Source organism: Oncorhynchus kisutch, linkage group LG4, assembly GCF_002021735.2.
Source record: "Oncorhynchus kisutch isolate 150728-3 linkage group LG4, Okis_V2, whole genome shotgun sequence".
NCBI classification, from domain to species: Eukaryota; Metazoa; Chordata; class Actinopteri; order Salmoniformes; family Salmonidae; genus Oncorhynchus; species Oncorhynchus kisutch.
In genome coordinates, this window is record NC_034177.2 from 16957017 (window position 1) to 16974908 (window position 17892).

The window sequence follows — 17892 nt, forward strand, 5'->3', positions numbered from 1 at the left end:
GCGTAAAAATATTGTTACTGTCCAATCTCACATTTACATTTTAGTCATTCTTATCCAGGGCAATTTACAGGAATTAGGGTTAAGTACCTTGCTCAAGGGCACATGGACAGATTTTTTTACCTAGTCAGCTTGGGGATTTGAATCCGCAACCTTTCGGTTACTGGCCCACTGCTCTTAAGTGCTAGGCTATCTACCTCTATCTCTACAGTGAAATTACAGTTCTACTTGTGTGAAATAGGACAAATTATAAACACCCACCCAAAAATTATAATAATAAATAGATTAACTTTAAAAGTGAAGTTGTGGGGCTTGCTAAAGTTCTTTAAAGTATTTTTGTGGTAGTGGTAGAAGTTTAAAACATTTTACTTTGGAACTTTTTTGCTTTAAATAAAGTATCTAAGTAAAACTTTATCGTAGTGGTAGTGTCTGCAGTAGTATTTCTGGTGACTGGTTATAGTTGAAAAAGAAGGTCGATCAAAAGTTAGAATAGCCTGAACATAAAGTTGGTTCGCTGTATCTAGCTTGAATGGTTCAAGAGTTACTGTTGGTGGGTTATTTTATTGAAATGTATGCAAAATAATATAGTTATAGTTGATTTTTTTTAAATCAGAATTTTAAGTTAGGATAGCCTGAACATGTGAAAGTTGGTTTGGTGTCTGTTTCTTGTTCAGTAGGGGTCAGTAGTTGTGGTCAATATTTGTGGTATTTAGTGATCAATAGTTGTGGTCAGTAGTTTTGTGGTTATGGTCATAAGTTGTTGTGGTCACTCGATGTGGTCAGAAGTTGTGGTTTTGGTCATAAGCTGTTGTTGTGGCCACTCGATGTGTTCAGAAGTTGTGTGGTCAAAAGTTATGTGGTTGTGGTTAGTAGATGTGTGGTTGTGTTCACTCAATGTGGTCAGCAGTTGTGTGGTTGTGGTCAGTAGTTGTGTAGTCAGAAGTTCTGTGGTTGTGTTGTGGTCAGTTGTTGTGTGGTTGTGGTCACTAGATGTGGTAAGCAGTTGTGTGGTTGTGTTCAGAAGTTTTGTGGTTGTGCTCACGAAATTTCATCAGCCGGTGATTATCAAGCAAATAACTTTCGGTCTCACGGTAATTGACCGTTAATTAAGCATCTCCTGGCTTCCACACATAAATCCATGTCTAATAAATCCATGTAATTAGCCTACACCTTCACAATAAATCCATTATTTATTTTAGACGGGTCTAAAGAAGCATGATATTGTCAAGGATTTCCTCTTCTTCCGAAGAGGAGAGGCGAAAAGGATCAGAGGACCAATATGCGGCGTGGTAAGTGTCCATGGTTCTTTTAATATGTAAACGTACACATGAACAACTGATTACAAAAAACAAGAAACGTGTGAAACCCTAAACAGCCCTATCTGGTGCAAAACACAGAGACCGGAACAATCACCCACAAACACACAGTGAAACCCAGGCTACCTAAGTATGATTCTCAATCAGAGACAACTAATGACACCTGCCTCTGATTGAGAACCATACTAGGCCGAAACATAGAAATACCCAAATTATAGAAAAACAAACAGACTGCCCACCCAACTCACGCCCTGACCATACTAAATAAATACAAAACAAAGGAAATAAAGGTCAGAACGTGACAGATATGAAGAAAATGTAGTCTATTTCAGAAGAAAAGAATAGCATACTCTGAGTTGTCCTTATGTTAGGTCCTGATGTGGCTATGCCAAATGGCTGTGGGATACACTAGTTCATTAAGCAAACAAGATTTGCTTATAATTCAGTGGCATTATTTTATAGTATAAAGAATACAATTGAACGAATCTATTCTGTGTTGAGCGATTAACAAAGAAATAGGTACTTGTGTATATACTTAATTTCAAGTTCCTAATTTAAAATGCAGACCACAATGGGCGCCTCTTTAGCATCTGCGTGGCCAGGCGCTAAAATAGAAATAGGTTCTATTTGTGACGCTCAACACTCTGCAAGTCCGGCCTCTCCCATCTCCTCGTTGGTCTTTAGGAGCATATACCCACATGGGTGATTGAAAGGTGAACTGACATCCACACTCCAGTCCTTTGTAGTAATGCACAGTAAAGTTGGTTGCCAACCGCCATATAAAGTCCAAAGGAGTAAAAAAGAAGCCTGAGGAAGGAGGAGAGATGACAAAACGGTAAACCGAATTCCTTTCTCGTCTGTGGATTAATTGTCGGAGTAGAGGACCTTGTGCATTTCAGGTAAAATAACAACTCAATGTCTATATCCCAGGACAAATTAGCTAGCAACAGCAAGCTAGCTAGTTAAATTGCCATAATTGTTTAATTATTTTCGACCTGTCTCCAAATTAATATAATTGGTTCAGAGTTTGTTTTGATATTTCAACCTGCGTGTCCTAATCGTGTCTGGTTTTGGGGTACAAAATCAACATGCGCGCGATGGCGCACGCGCGTGTCCGGTTTAGTCAGCGTGTAACTTTAGTTGTTCTACAAACGTTGGGCTATATGTTTTGATTTTGAATACATTGTAAGGCTGAATGATGAGACTCTAATGATGATTTGAAAAAAGTTGCTTGAAAGGCATAAGCTCTGCTTTGTTTTTTTTGCGCAGGCTGTACACACTTCAATAGTCTCTCATTCATAATTTGACAAGCACTTAATATGCCTTGAATTTCACGGCGGCATCCCGTCTGGTCGTAATGCACCCTAAAAAAAATCCATGCCTTTTGCGGCCCTGAGTGCTGCGCATTCCGAAGCTACTCTCACTCACATGGCTCTCTGTCACGTGATCGGGTCTTTCTCGCAGGCTACAAGTGAAGACAGACACATCGGGGACGCAACTGCACGTGTCATTATCCAAATTCGAGGTGTATGTTGAAGATATTGGAAGAACTGTCCACATTTGACTTTTCGTCAGCCAACAAGATGAGTAGGCCTAACGAACAGCAAAGCCACTAGCCTATGTCAATCTACTATCCCCTAGTACAAAAGTTGACCTATTCTGTCCTAGAAATAAATATTCCAAACATAGTCTGTGACAGTTGTGGGATGCGATAGATCCCAAGTGAATAAAACCACTAGCATAAAAAAAAAACTTTTTGTGCAATGTGGCTGATGCAACAGTTCAGAACGTTTAGGTTAAAATGTTGATAAACTATTAGGCTATTTCTTCACATTATAAGTGCAGCAATGCACACATGTTAGTAGGCTATAAGCACAAATGTTCCATTAGCGGAAAACACCATTATCAAAAGTGACCGCAAATGCAATTATGCATGTAATGCTTTTATTATAAAGGTGTTTATTATAAAAGTTCCCCAAACTTGAAATTCACACGCTGCTTATGTATGTCAGTTAGGATCTACACCCCTTGTAAAGCGGATTAATGTGCTTAATTTTAAGAAGTTATTTGGCCACTTTAGTTGTGATACAAACCTTATTAAAACATATAGGCATATGGGCAAGGCTACATGTGGTGTGCAATTATGATTAGAAAAAGTTGCAAAAAAGGCGTTGTTTCTTATGCTGGACATGCAGTGGGGCAAAAAAGTAGTCAGTCAGCCACCAATTGTGCAAGTTCTCCCACTTAAAAAGATGAGAGAGGCCTGTAATTTTCATCATAGGTACACTTCAACTATGACAGACAAAATGAGGGAAGAAAATCCAGAAAATCACATTGTAGGATTTTTTATGAATTTATTTGCAAATTATGGTGGAAAATAAGTATTTGGTCACCTACAAACAAGCAAGATTTCTGGCTCTCACAGACCTGTAACTTCTTCTTTAAGAGGCTCCTCTGTCCTCCACTCGTTACCTGTATTAATGGCACCTGTTTGAACTTGTTATCAGTATAAAAGACACCTGTCCACAACCTCAAACAGTCACACTCCAATCTCCACTATGGCCAAGACCAAAGAGCTGTCAAAGGACACCAGAAACAGACCTGCACCAGGCTGGGAAGACTGAATCTGCAATAGGTAAGCAGCTTGGTTTAAAGAAATCAACTGTGGGAGCAATTATTAGGAAATGGAAGACATACAAGACCACTGATAATCTCGCTCGATCTGGGGCTCCATGCAAGATCTCACCCCGTGGGGTCAAAATGATCAGAAGAACGGTGAGCAAAAATCCCAGAACCACACAGTGGGACCTAGTGAATGACCTGCAGAGAGCTGGGACCAAAGTAACAAAGCCTACCATCAGTAACACACTACGCCGCCAGGGACTCAAATCCTGCAGTGCCAGACGTGTCCCCCTGCTTAAGCCAGTACATGTCCAGGCCCATCTGAAGTTTGCTAGAGAGCATTTGGATGATCCAGAAGAAGATTGGGAGAATGTCATATGGTCAGATGAAACCAAAATATAACATTTTGGTAAAAACTCAACTCGTCGTGTTTGGAGGACAAAGAATGCTGAGTTGCATCCAAAGAACACCATACCTACTGTGAAGCTTGCGGGTGGAAACATCATGCTTTGGGGTTTTTCTGCAAAGGGACCAGGACGACTGATCCGTGTAAAGGAAAGAATGAATGGGGCCATGTATCGTGAGATTTTGAGTGAAAACCTCCTTCCATCAGCAAGGGCATTGAAGATGAAACGTGGCTGGGTCTTTCAGCATGGCAATGATCCCAAACATACCGCCCGGGCAACGAAGGAGTGGCTTCGTAAGAAGAATTTCAAGGTCCTGGAGTGGCCTAGCCAGTCTCCAGATCTCAACCCCATAGAAAATCTTTGGAGGGAGTTAAAAGTCCGTGTTGCCCAGCAACAGCCCCAAAACATCACTGCTCTAGAGGAGATCTAGAGGAGATCTGCATGGAGGAGTGGGCCAAAATACCAGCAACAGTGTGTGTGAACCTTGTGAAGACTTACAGAAAACGTTTGACCTCTGTCATTGCCAACAAAGGGTATATAACAAAGTATTGAGAAACTTTTGTTATTGACCAAATCCTTATTTTCCACCATAATTTGCAAATAAATTCATAAAAAATCCTACAATCCTACAATGTATCCATAGCAACGGCTCCGTTTAGGCTGCTCAATGATGACACAGAGACGTCAGCTAGCAACTTTCACTCTAAACTCCGACAAACAGCTGTAACTTTTTATTGGTTGGAGCTATTCCTAATCCGCTTTATCCAATTGAGGGGTACAGCCCATTCTTCTCTTTAGAGACAAGCAAACTGTTTTACAGGAGTTTTATTGAATCCGTATTGATGTTCTCGATGGTGGCGTGGTTTTGCAATCTTAATGTTTGCAACAAAAATTGTTTGGACAGGGTGGTTAAGGTGGCCAGCAAGATCATCGGTGTGCAACAGGCACAGCACTCAGTGACATTCAGAACGCAGGTGATGAGGAGAGTTAACAGTATCCTAGACTGTCCTGATCACCCCCTCCTTGACCATTTTGAGCATCTCCCCTGAGGTCATCGTTTTAGATTTCCCAAACTCAATAGCAACAGATACAATAACTATTTTATCCCACAGACCATGAACTTTCTGAATCTGCACACGAAATGAAATGTCTATTGCTGCACTTTTGCACAATGATTGCTCCTTTTTATCCGTCTCTCTGTTTCATGTTATGTGTATATCAGTTGTATGGTCGTCACTGTTTTTAATGTTTGTTGTTGTTTTTTACCCTGACTGCAGAACAAATTTCCCAATTGGAACAATAAAGATAACTTGAACTAGCCAGTTGAGTTATTAGAGCACGGAGCATGATCCTGGAAAAGGAGGATGAAGCTAGTAAGCATTAGAAATGTTCTCTTTATCGTTCCAGGTCGTCCAGACTGGGAAAGTATTCTTAATCTTAACACTAGCTTGTTTGGTCTGAAACAGATTGACAAATCATGAGAATTTGAATAGCTATGAAAGACATTCATTCCAGCAGTCAAGCATTGCTAGGCAACAGTAGCCTTGACAACACTGCTCTCTTCTGGCTCAAGCAAGTGTGAGGAAACATGCTAACATACAGTAAATTTGTGCTTTAATGTGAACTAAATACTGCACTCTGACCCACAAAACTAATTTGCTAGATTCATTATAGTGTTGTTAGACAAAGCAAGGAAAGTGAACTTCAAAACGTGATGTATACTACTCTTCAAAAGTTTGGGGTCACCTACAAATTTCCTAGTTTTTGAAAGAACCTTTTTTTTTGTCCATTAAAATAACATCAAATTGATCAGAAATACAGTGTGGACATGGTTAATGTTGTAAATGACTATTGTAGCTGGAAACTGCAGATTTTTAAGGGAATATCTACATAGGCGTACTTAGGCCCATTGTCAGCAACCATCACTCCTGTGTTCCAATGCCAGGTTGTGTTAGCTAATCCAAGTTTATCCTTTTAAAAGGCTAATTGATCATTAGAAAACCCTTTTTCAAGTATGTTAGCTCAGCTGAAAACTGTTGTTCTGATTTAAGAAGCAATAAAACTGGCCTTCTTTAGACTAGTTTTGTATCTGGCGCATCAGCATTTGTGGGTTCGATTACAGGTTTATTGGAATTTGCAGCTGTTGTTGGTAAATAATTAATCTGCTAGCTTCTGACATGATTTACTGCAGCTAGAAAGAGAGTAGTAGTTGATGGGTTCTATCTACAGATTGGTAGACACTACTCCTAATCCGTTTTTCAGATTGACAAGCAGAGAAGTAGGGCAAGATTTCATACATCTGATTGTTTTTATCTGACTTGTTAGGTTAGTCGTCAAAATGGTGGTTGTTTGAAAAAAGTTGGCAGAAAATGTGTTTTAGTAATGCAGTTACTAAAACAGCTGTACCGTAAGATCTGTAGTGAATGTTTTGGTTCCGTAAACAGATATGAATAGCAGAGAAGTAGAGGAAGATTTCATACCCTCTAACTTTTTGTCTAAATTGTTGGGGTAGTGGTCAAAACAGCAGTTGTTTGCAAAAAAGTTACAGAAAATGTTGATGTGGTTACTCAAACAGCTGTAACTTTTATCAGACTATCATTTTTGGTCCAAGTATTTTTGGTCTGAAATTCTCCATGTTATTCAGGACATCACAGTTATTATTATTCAACTAGACCCATGTCATCTCCTTCTTGGTATTGTTCCTGTGGATATACTCAAATCCTCTCCATTTAAATTGATAGATTATCTTTCAGTAGCAGAAAGGAAATAAATGTGTAACAAAATGCTGGAAAAATAATAATGCACCCTCAAAAGATATGTGGTTAGGTCTATACGGGGAACTTGCTGACTTGGAGAGAATTACATCAATCTTGCAACATAGGCAGCATAGGTATGAAGGTGTCTGGTCAGTACATATCGTACTGGTCTTATTCTGTCATTTTTTTCTGTTATTTTTCTGTGGCTTTATACAAATTGTATTCTTATTTAGACTCTTGAAAGATTTTTGGTAAAAAACAGCAAAGATATATTGTGTATTTATGGTACATGTTCATTATGTGCTCTTGAATAAACATTTAATGAAACAAATATATACATATTTTTTGGGTTCAAACGGCAGATTTGAGTAGCAGAGAAGTAGACGATGATGTAAACGCTCAAACTTTTTTCTAAGTTGTTGCAAAGTGGTCAAAGTAGCTGATTTGTGTCAAAAGTTGTATTATTGCATTTACAGAGAATGTCAGTTGGAAGTGATGATGTCACAAAAGGGAGCTTTAGAATTTTGAGGAAATGCCATAACAAGCAGATGGAGGACAAAAAAAAAACGAATAATGTAAAAAGTATAAAATATATTAAAGGTTGTCTACAAGCAACTCGAGTGAGACCATTCCGTACATTATAATGTTTGAACGGCGTTTCTAGCTTAAACGGTGTAGGCCGAGTAGCGTGCTGCTAAAGAAGAAGAAGTACCGTATGTTGAAGATTGAAGCTGGGGTTTTGCTGCACAAAAGTGTAATTGGTTTCTCATATCACAAATGTTGACAGTCCTATCTAAATCCACTTAACTTTGCTGAATTACATCCCATGATATTTGCAAAACATTCATAGCAGATAAGTATTTTGTTATTTAACAGTTAAGAACAAATTATTATTTACAATGACGGCCTACCAGGGAACAGTGGGTTAACTGCCTTGTTCAGGGGCAGAACAACAGATATTTATCTTGTCAGCTCAGGGGATTCGATCCAACAACCTTTCGGTTACTGGCCTAATAATCTAACCACCCCGAAGTAACCAATTTGAATAAGCCTGCTCAGAGTTATGTCAAGAAGTAACGGTAACCACAAGGCCAATGAAATAAGTATTTGTTTTAAAATAAGATTCTGTCAAATACTCTAGGCTTGAACTGTGAGCTTTATTTGTAGTGATCATACTGTCATAATCTTGTTGCTCAGATTTGCTACTATAAATGGACATGCGGGCTCCTGTTGTCTTCAATACGTTTAATATCGTATGTCATCTTCTATTACTATTGTGTGTGTCTGGTTCCCACCTGCCTTCCTGTAAACTTCACTCCTCTAGTTTCCTTGACATTTTAAGGGGGAAGTGTTGTGAGTTTGCTCGTTTTCATCTGTTGCTTTGCCAAAACCCAAATTCCTAAGTGTCTTCCTGGCATGGAAGCATTTTCTGTTTCTCCTGCCAAAAAAATAAGAAAATCACTACATCACTCTTTTAGTCTGAGACATGGGGGAATCCCGGCTTGCTGATAGTGACATACTGTAGGTGGAATGGAGCCTTGGTCAGGATCTTACTGTGGGTTGTCACTAGTTACCACAGCCACAAAGTAATAAACCCCGCCTATCTTTACCATTTATCTTCTTAATCTGATTTTAAACCTAACCTTAACCACACTGCTAACCTTATGACTAATCTTAAATAAAGACTAAAAAGCAAAAAAATAAATTATGAATTTGTACAATATAGCCAAAGTTAACTGTGGCTGTGGTAACTAGTGGAAACCCTTACTGTGGGAAGAGCCATGTCATTTGTCCACCAATAAAATCAAATGTATTTATGTAGCCCTTCTTAGATCAGCTGATATCTCAAAGTGCTATACAGAAACCCAGCCTAAAACTCCAAACAGCAAGCAATGCAGGTGTAGAAGCACGGTGGCTAGGAATAACTCCATAGAAAGGCCAAAACCTAGGAAGAAACCTAGAGAGGAACCGGGCTATGAGGGGTGGCCAGTACTCTTCTGGCTGTGCCAGGTGGAGATTATAACAGAACATGGCCAAGATGTTCAAATGTTCATAAATGACCAGCATGGTCAAATAATAATAATCACAGTAGTTGTCGAGGGTGCAACAGGTCAGTTGGCTATTCATAGCTGATCATTGAGAGTATCTCTACCGGTCCTGCTGACTCTAGAGAGTTGAAAACAGCAGGTAGCACGTCCAGTGAACAGATCAGGGTCAGGAGACACTGTGGCCCCATCCGATGATACCCCCGGACAGGGCCAAACAGGCAGGATATAAGCCCACCCACTTTGTTAAAACACAGCCCCCACACCACTAGAGGGATATCTTCAAACACCAACTTACCATCCTGAGACAAGGCAGAGTATAGGGGCGGCAGGGTAGCCTAGTGGTTAGAGCGTTGGACTAGTAACCAGAAGGTTTCATGTTCAAATCCCCAAGCTGACAAGGTACAAATCTGTCGTTCTGCCCCACAGTAAGGGTGGTTCGTTGCTCCAGTGCCTTTCCGTTCACCTTCACACTCCTGGGCCAGACTACACTCAATCATAGGACCTACTGAAGAGATGAGTCTTCAATAAAGACTTAAAGGTTGAGACAGAGTCTGCGTCTCTCACATGGGTAGGCAGACCATTCCATAAAAATTGAGCTCTATAGGAGAAAGCCCTGCCTCCAGCTGTTTGCTTAGAAATTCTAGGGACAACTAGGAGGCCTGCGTCTTGTGACCGTAGCGTACGTGTAGGTATGTACGGCAGGACCAAATCAGAGAGATAGGTAGGAGCAAGCCCATGTAAATGCTTTGTAGGTTAGCAGTAACAGGAAGCCAGTGTAGGGAGGCTAGCACTGGATCAATATGATCACATTTTTTGGTTCTAGTCAGGATTCTAGCAGCCGTATTTAGCACTAACTGAAGTTTATTTAGTGCTTTATCCGGGTAGCCGGAAAGTAGAGCATTGCAGTAGTCTAACCTAGAAGTGACAAGCACGGATACATTTTTCTGCATCCTTTTTGGACAGAAAGTTTCAGATTTTTGCAATGTTACGTAGATGGAAAAGAGCTGTCCTTGAAACAGTCTTGATATGTTCTTCAAAAGAGAGATCGGGGTCCAGAGTAACGCTGAGGTCCTTTACAGTTGTATTTGAGACGACTGTACAACCATTAAGATTAATTGTCAGATTCAACAGAAGATCTCTCTGTTTCTTGGGACCTAGAACAAGCATCTCTGTTTTGTCCAAGTTTAAAAGTAGAAAGTTTGCAGCCATCTACTTCCTTATGTCTGAAACACATGCTTCTAGCGAAGGCAATTTTGGGGCTTCACCATGTTTTGTTGAAATGTACAGCTGTGTGTCATCCGCATAGCAGTGAAAGTTAACATTATGTTTTCAAATGACATCCCCAAGAGGTAAAATATATAGTGAAAACAATAGTGGTCCTAAAACGGAACATTGAGGAACACCGAAATTTACAGTTGATTTGTCAGAGGACTAACCATTCACAGAGACAAACTGATATCGTTCCGACAGATAAGATCTAAACCAGGCCAGAACCTGTCCGTGTAGACCAATTTGGGTTTCCAATCTCTCCAAAAGAATGTGGTGATCGATGGTATCAAAAGCAGCACTAAGGTCTAGGAGCACGAGGACAGATGCAGAGCCTCGGTCTGATGCCATTAAAAGGTAATTTACCACCTTCACAAGTGCAGTCTCAGTGCTATGATGGGGTCTAAAACCAGACTGAAGCATTTCGTATACATTGTTTGTCTTCAGGAAGGCAGTGAGTTGCTGCGCAACAGCCTTTTCTAAAATTTTTGAGAGGAATGGAAGATTCGATATAGGCCGATAGTTTTTTAATATTTTCTGGGTCAAGGTTTGTTTTTTTCAAGAGAGGCTTTATTACTGCCACTTTTTGTGAGTTTGGTACACATCCGGTGGATAGAGAGCCATTTATTACGTTCAACATAGGAGGGCCAAGCACAAGAAGCATCTCTTTCAGTAGTTTAGTTGGAATAGGGTCCAGTATGCAGCTTGAAGGTTTAGAGGCCATGATTATTTTCATCATTGTGTCAAGAGATATAGCACTAAAACACTTGAGTGTCTCTCTTGATCCTAGGTCCTGGCAGAGTTGTGCAGACTCAGGACAACTGAGCTTTGAAGTCCGTAATTTGCTTTCTAATAATCATGATCTTTTCCTCAAAGAAGTTCATGAATTTATTACTGCTGAAGTGAAAGCCATCCTCTCTTGGGGAATTCTGCTTTTTTGTTAGCTTTACGACAGTATCAAAAGGGAATTTTGGATTGTTCTTATTTTTCTCAATTAAGTTGGAAAAATAGGATGATCGAGCAGCAGTAAGGGCTCTTCGATACTGCACGGTACTGTCTTTCCAAGCTAGTCGGAAGACTTCCCGTTTGGTGTGGCGCCATTTCCGTTCCAATTTTCTGGAAGCTTGCTTCAGAGCTCGGCTCTTTTCTGTATACCAGGGAGCTAGTTTCTTATGATAAATGTTTTTAGTTTTTAGGCGTGCAACTGCATCTAGGGTATTGCGCATTATTAAATTGAGTTCCTCAGTTAGGTGGAAGGACATCAAGGAATCTTTGTGTTGTCTGTGAATTTATAGCACGACTTTTGATGTTCCTTGGTTGGGGTCTGAGCAGATTATTTGTTGCAATTGCAAACGTAATAAAATGGTGGTCTGATAGTCCAGGATTATGAGGAAAAACATTAAGATCCACAACATTTATTCCATGGGACAAAACTAGGTCCAGAGTATGACTGTGACAGTGAGTAGGTCCAGAGACATGTTGGACAAAACCCACTGAGTCAATGATGGCTCCAAAAGCCTTTTGGAGTGGGTCTGTGGACTTTTCCATGTGAATATTAAAGTCACCAAAGATTAGAATATTATCTGCTATGACTATGAGGTCCGATAGGAATTCAGGGAACTCAATGAGGAATGCTGTATATGGCCCAGGAGGCCTGTAAACAGTAGCTATAAAAAGTGATTGAGTAGGCTGCATAGATTTCATTACTAGAAGCTCAAAAGATGAAAACGTCAGTTTTTTTTTTGTTGTAAATTGAAATTTGCTATCGTAAATGTTAGCAACACCTCCGCCTTTGCGGGATGCACAGTGGATATGGTCACTAGTGTAGCCAGGAGGTGTGAGGCCTCATTTAACACAGTAAATTCATCAGGCTTAAGCCATGTTTCAGTCAGGCCAATCACATCAAGATTATAATCAGTGATTAGTTCATTGACTATAATTGCCTTTGAAGTAAGGGATATAACATTAAGTAGCCCTATTTTGAGATGTGAGGTATCATGATCTCTTTCAATAATGACAGGGATGGAGGAGGTCTTTATCCTAGTGAGAATGCTAAGGCGAACACCGCCATGTTTAGTTTTGCCCAACCTAGGTTGAGGCACAGACACGGTCTCAATAGCTGAGCTGACTACACTGACTGTGCTAGTGGCAGACCCCACTATGCTGGCAGGCTGGCTAACAGCCTGCTGCCTGGCCTGCACCCTATTTCATTGTGGAGCTAGAGGAGTTAGAGCCCTGTCTATGTTGGTAGTTAAGATGAGAGCACCCCTCCAGCTAGGATGGAGTCCGTAACCCAACGCTCTAACCACTAGGTTACCTGACGCCCCTAAATGTTTCTAAAATCCCCTATGGGGAAAATTAAATGTGGAGAAGTTTAATTTATTTGCCAAAGAAAACAACAATACAGATAAAAATACAGATAAAAACAAATACATTTTTTTTAAAGGTGTGGTTGGAAGCCCAATATACAATACATAAATACAAAAGGTTTGTTAAAACAGATAATAAAACCTACTAATTATAAATGTATGATCAGTAATCACAATAATTGTTTTTGGTTGTTTTGTTTAAATGTGTGTGTAAGAGTTAAGCTATTTGGAGGAAACACTTAACACAATATATTTACAATATTTCTTACTAGCGAATACAATAAAGTTGGATTTTTTTGTTTACATTTAAAGATAATTTGTTTATCTGGAACCATTCAGAAAATGTGGCCATGCCTGAGTTGGCTTCATTAATTAGTGAATCAAAATTCTTGTGTGATAAAATAAAATTGGTATCCTCAGCAAAGAGAATGGGAAGTACGGTAGAAGACACAGCAGCAAGGTCATTGATAGATTAGGAATAACAAAGGTCCAATTATCAAACCCTGTGTCACGCCGTTGGATATCTTGGCCTTGGTAGATGCACATCCGTTTGCATAAACAAATTGTTCTCTATAATAAATTATATGTATAATCATGAAACACGTAATAATGCAATTTATAAAGTCATATTTCATGATCAACCGTTTCAAACGCTTTGGATACATGTAAAAAGATGCCCAGAGCTTATTCATTGTTAAGGGCTGTAAATATTTTATCCTGAAGTTGCAAAAGAGCCATACCTGTGGAGTAGTTTTTACGAAACCCATATTGGTGCTCATATAGAATGCAGTGTTGATTTAAATGTTTCAACATTTAAAAAAATTCTAGGATTTTAGAAAAACACGGTAGTACAGATATTGGCCGTAAAAGATCTTGGATACCCAGTTTTATAGATAGGGATAACTTTGGACATTTTCAAATCTTTAGGAACAATACCATAGATTTGGTGAAGATATAGATTAGAGGCTCAGTAATCAAGGAAGACACTGATTTCACCATAGAGGCACCACTCTCCTCATGACCTGCTGCTGATATCTTTAAGTTACCAATTACCTCCATCACCTCCATTACATCAGGAGGGTCAAACTGAGCAGAGAAGGGAAATGTCCCTTAATATAATCCAAGGGATTTCCATTAGTATTTTATTTTTGTATTTTTTTTACCCCTTTTTCTCCCCAATTTTGTGGTATCCAATTGGTAGTTAGTCTTGCTTCATCGCTGCTACTCCCGTACGGACTCGAGAGTGGCGAAGGTCAAGAGCTGTGCGTCCTCCGAAACACAACCCAACCAAGCTGCACTACTTCTTGACACAATGTCCACTTAACCCGGAAGCCAGCCACAGCAATGTGTCAGAGGAAACACCGTACACCTGGCGACCGTGTCAGCGTGCACTGTGCCCGGCCCGCAACAGGAGTCGATAGTGCGCGATGGGACAAGGTCATCCCTGCCGACCAAACCCTCCCCTAACCCGGACAACATTGTGCCAATTGTGCGACAGAGCCTGGACTCTAACCCAGAATCTCTAGTGGCACAGCTAGCATTGCAATGCATACCTTAGACCACTGCGCCACTCAGGAGGCCCCATTTCCATCAGTTTTGCAAATTTTCTTTGACAGAGAAGAACTCACATTCACAAAAAAGTTATTAAATTCACATGAAATAACATCAGGATCACTATAGGTCTTATTTCCAAAAATAAATTGAGAATTGACATTTTTCTTATTCAACTGTTGATTGAGGATTTTCCAAGTACTTTACATTATTTAAGGTTTCTTGGAATTTGTTAGTCAAATATATTTTGGGGGATATCCAAAGTAGGTGAGTAAATTTGTTCTTATACTTTGTTTTCAGATGTGTGAGGTCCTCTCTTACAAATAATTTAAAATGTTTATGAACAAAAATGGACACTCATCCTCCCACTCTTGATGTTCTACACTGGTGAACAGCATTATAAGGAGACATGTCATAAAGCATGGTTGTCTCTTCAGTCAACCATGTTTCTGAAAGGGCAACAATGGAGATTTTTAGAAAAACTGCAAAAGTTAAAGTGAAAGGTAGGAAATAAGCATTTCTTGGAATTAGATAAACTGCTATAAAGGTTGTTAAATTTCTTAACATTATATTAATCGCAAGTGATAGACTTACTTCTGGTAAATTTCAAGAAGTTTGAATCAATCATTATATCTATTGTTGGCTTCATTAATATCTAATGGGTTAAAGACCATGTTATCAGGGTTGATATCCTGCCCAACTGAGAGAGATACACAGTCGAAATCATCCAGAGAGTGAAAAGGAAACATAGAAGTGCATGCCTCACATGTCCAATACAACCATACATTTGTGTTAGTTTTATCAATAGGGGTGCACTTCCCATGGAATGCACACTGACACAGTCCACATAACATCACTGAAGACTTCGGAGGGTTATGATGTTTTGAGCAATGTGTGTTTTTGGTCATGAGGTTAGGTGAAACACATGAACAAATTATAGTAAATATACAGTGCTTTCGGAAAGTATTCAGACCCTTGACTTTTTCAACATTTTGTTACGTTACAGCCTTATTCTAAAATGTATTGGTCCCCCCCCCCCAATCTACACACAATACCCCATAATGACTAAGCAAATTATTACAATTTTTTTTAAATTTGAGCAAATTTATAAAATAAATAAATATCACATTTACATAAGTATTCAGACCCTTTACTCAGTACTTAGGCATTGATTACAGCCATGAGTCTTCTTGGGTATGACGCTACAAGCTTGGCACACCTATATTTGGGGAGTTTCTCTCATTCTTCTCTGCAGATCCTCTCAAGCTCTGTCAGGTTGGATGGGGAGCGTCACTGCACAGCTATTTTCAGGTCTCTCCAGAGATGTTCGATCAGGTTCATGTCCTGGCTCTGGCTGGGCCACTCAAGGACATTCAGAGACTTGTCCCCAAGCCACCCCTGCGTTGTCTTGGCTGTGTGCTTAGGGTCATTGTCCTGTTGGAAGGTGAACCTTCGTCTGAGGTTATGAGCGCTCTGGAGCAGGTTTTCATCAAGGATCTCTCTGTACTTTGCTCCGTTCATCTTTCCCTCGATCTTGACTTGTCTTCCAGTCCCTGGCGCTGAAAAACATCCCCACAGCATGATGCTGCCACCACCATGCTTCACTGTAGGGATGGTGCCAGGTTTCCTCCAGATGTGGCGCTTGGCATTCAGGCCAAGGAGTTCAATCTTGGTTTCAGCAGATCAGAGAATCTGGTTTCTCATGGTCTGAGATTCTTTAGGTGCCTTTTGGCAAACTCCAAGCGAGCTGTCATGTGCCTTTTACTGAGGAGTGGCTTCCGTCTGGCCACTCTACCATAAAGGCCTGATTGGTGGAGTGTTGCAGGGATGGTTGTCCTTCTGGAAGGTTCTCCCATCTTCACAGAGGAACTCTTGACCTCTCCGAGAGTGACCATCGGGTTCTTTGTCATCTCCTGACCAAGGCCCTTCTCCCCCGATTGCTCAGTTTGGCCCGGGCAGAAAAAAGGTTAAATAAAAACTGGTTTGAGGTTTCATTCCATCAGGACTATATTAAAGCAAATAGTCAGTAGGGTACTCCCTATGTCCGATTTTTCAAAATGACTGAATTTGGGTGCTTGATTGAAAACGCCCCAGATTCCTTTAAATGTATAGTAAGGAGATCATTGGATTACGATTTTTCGGAATTTTGACCAAAATAATTTATGGCTGCCTTTGCAGATCAGATTTAAGATTTGGGCGACTTTTCGCATGGTTTGTGGAAGTGGTTGGTGGAAAGTACGTGTGACACGCTCTGAAGGATTTTGTTGTTAATGTAGCGGGCTCAATAAAGGCAGTGTTATTCTCTCCAAGGCGGCAGGTAGTCTAGCGGTTAAGAGTGTTGAGCCAGTAACCGAAAGGTTGCTGTTTCGAATCCCTGAGCTGACTAAGTGAAAATCTGTTGATGTGCTCTTGAGCAAGGCACTTAATCCTAATTGCTCCTGAAGTTGATCTGGATAAGAGCATCTGCTAAATGACTAAAATGTAGGTAAGAAGTTGATGAATGTGACAGAATACCATGTAGTCAAGGCCAACGCCATTGGCCAGCTTTCTATAAGAGGGCTATTACGGTGGTTATCTAAACTGAACAAAAATATAAATGCAACATGTAAAGTGTTGGTCTCATGTTTCATGAGCTGAAATAAAAAAATCCCAGAAATGTTCCATATGCACAAAAAGCTTATTTCTCTCAAATTTTGTGCACAAATTTGTTTACATCCCTGTTAGTGAGCATTTCTTATTTGCTTAGTTGGGCAGGTTATTTTTTGCCAAACTAATCCATCCACCTGGCAGGTGTGGCATATCAAGAAGCTGATTAAACAGTATGATCATTACGCAGGTACACCTTGTGCTGGGTACAATAAAAGGCCACTTTAAAAAATGCCGTTTTGTCACACAACACATTGCCACAGATGTCTCAAGTTTTGAGGGAGCGTACAATTGGCATGCTGACTGCAGGAATGTCCACCAGACCTGTTGCCAGAGAATTTAATGTTAATTTCTCTACCATAAGCTGCCTTAAACATTGTTTTAGAGAAGTATGTCTAACCTGCCCCACAGCCGCAGACCACGTGTAACCACACCAGCCCAGGATCTCCACATCAGGCTTCTTCACCTGCGGGGTGGTGCTGAGTATTTCTGTCTGTAATAAAGCCTTTTCTTTTGGAAAACTCATTCTGATTGGCTGGGTCTGGCTCCCCAGTGGGTGGCTCCCCCACCCATGGCTGCACCCCTGCCCAGTCATATGAAATCCATAGATTAGGGCCTAATGAATTTATTTCAATTGACTGATTTCTAATATGAACTGTAACTCAGTAAAAAAATTGAAATTGTTATATGTTGCATTTATATTTTTGTTCAGTACAGTCTGAAAAAGGCCTCCCAAATGTCCAACTGTATTCTGAGCAAAAAATGGAAATGATGTCAAGAAGTGGTCCGTAGTAGATACAGTGGGGAGAACAAGTATTTGATACACTGCCGATTTTGCAGGTTTTCCTACTTACAAAGCATGTAGAGGTCTGTAATTTTTATCATAGGTACACTTCAACTGTGAGAGACAGAAT

At 40.1% G+C, this 17892-nt stretch overlaps 1 protein-coding gene across 2 annotated transcripts in view; it reads left to right on the top strand.

The window, feature by feature from the left end:
• arid3a (AT-rich interactive domain 3A) overlaps nucleotides 1–17892 on the top strand; it is a 61176-nt gene that overhangs the window by 10183 nt on the left and 33101 nt on the right. The window contains exon 1 of one of the 2 annotated variants that reach the window (XM_031822534.1): nucleotides 1197–1286. The exons of the other annotated variant lie outside the window; for it this stretch is intronic. The gene's annotated coding sequence lies outside the window, so the exon portion shown is untranslated. Of the gene's footprint in view, nucleotides 1–1196; nucleotides 1287–17892 lie in introns of those variants that run through there. 2 annotated transcript variants of the gene reach the window in all.